Genomic DNA, 1285 nt, shown 5'->3' with positions numbered 1-1285 from the left:
AGGGCATAAAGTGCAAAAGCAGCAGCAGTGCACTGACTTGGTTGACATCACCTCTCCGTCTTCAAATACAATCAAAACATCCAGTGGGTTCCCTCGTGACATTTCCTCTTCCTCCTCAGCAGCAATGATGGGGACTGCTGCCTTCTGCTCCTGCTCAGGCTCCTTTTTATAAATGCATTAAAAAAAAAGTGTTAGTATGTCACAACAAATCATAAAATTAACCCTTGTGTGGAAAGACATATTTAAATTTTCATAAATGAAAATAAAGGTGTGAAGGATCAGAGTAGTGTTTATTCAGTAGGGCCTGTGCTCATTTAAAACCCTGTAGTACTTTTCAAAAACTTGTAATTTTCACAACTTGTCTTCCAGAGCTGTCGGTCAACTGGATTGGGAAAAACTTTCAGGGGTGTTTCAGCTGAATGTTCTTGAGTTTGAATAGAATTTTTATTAATAAAACATCCAAATAAATATAATTTAATAAATATAAATAATAAATCAACACACCTTTATACAAACCCAAAGCAACTTTAAGATAAGTGCAAGTGGAAATATAACACAAAAGACCTTTCCATATTAAGCATATTAAGACAGCCTACTATAACTAGAACTTTCAAGACCCAACTCGTATTCTTCTGAAGTGAATCAAAGGAATCAAAGACAAACTGAAATTTAATATGTTATTCATTCTGCCAATACAGTCTGAATCAAAAATAGTGGCACACTACATTACATCAAACATCACTGATCCTGGATATCATGATGTCAGTCACGTGGTGTGAAAGAACCAGTATTTGTCTGGGCTGTGTATGCATGAGTTGATCAATGTTCAGATTTAAATTTCATTCCAAAATATTGTACTGCTTCAGAAGACACATTTGTGCTGCTACATTTGCAAAAATAGCAATTAATCCAAAAATGAAAAAAATATACTTAAAAAAACTTTCAGAAAGTGATGGTTTACATCTGGCAAAACACTAAAACCCATCAATTAAATCAATGTGAATTCTACTTACTTCATTTTAGGCAGTATTGCAGACATCTTTCTGCTTGCCTTTGACATCCCAGCACTCCACGCTGCCTTTGCTCTGAAAACATTGATTTCAAAAACATATGCAAGTATGAGTTTCAAATTAAAAAACGCGAGGCGCAAATATCAGTCTGAAATGGTAAATAACGTTAGCAAAACAGCCATCATAAATGCTCCTCAAGCCGCTTTGTTTAACGTTACCGGGGCTTCGGCTGTATTAGTAAACTTAATTAGCATCACATGGATATGCTAGATGAA

This window comes from Sinocyclocheilus rhinocerous, unplaced genomic scaffold (genome assembly GCF_001515625.1).
Source record: "Sinocyclocheilus rhinocerous isolate Xijiao unplaced genomic scaffold, SAMN03320098_v1.1 scaffold2282, whole genome shotgun sequence".
Lineage (NCBI taxonomy): Eukaryota > Metazoa > Chordata > Actinopteri > Cypriniformes > Cyprinidae > Sinocyclocheilus > Sinocyclocheilus rhinocerous.
This window is presented reverse-complemented; position numbering follows the sequence as displayed.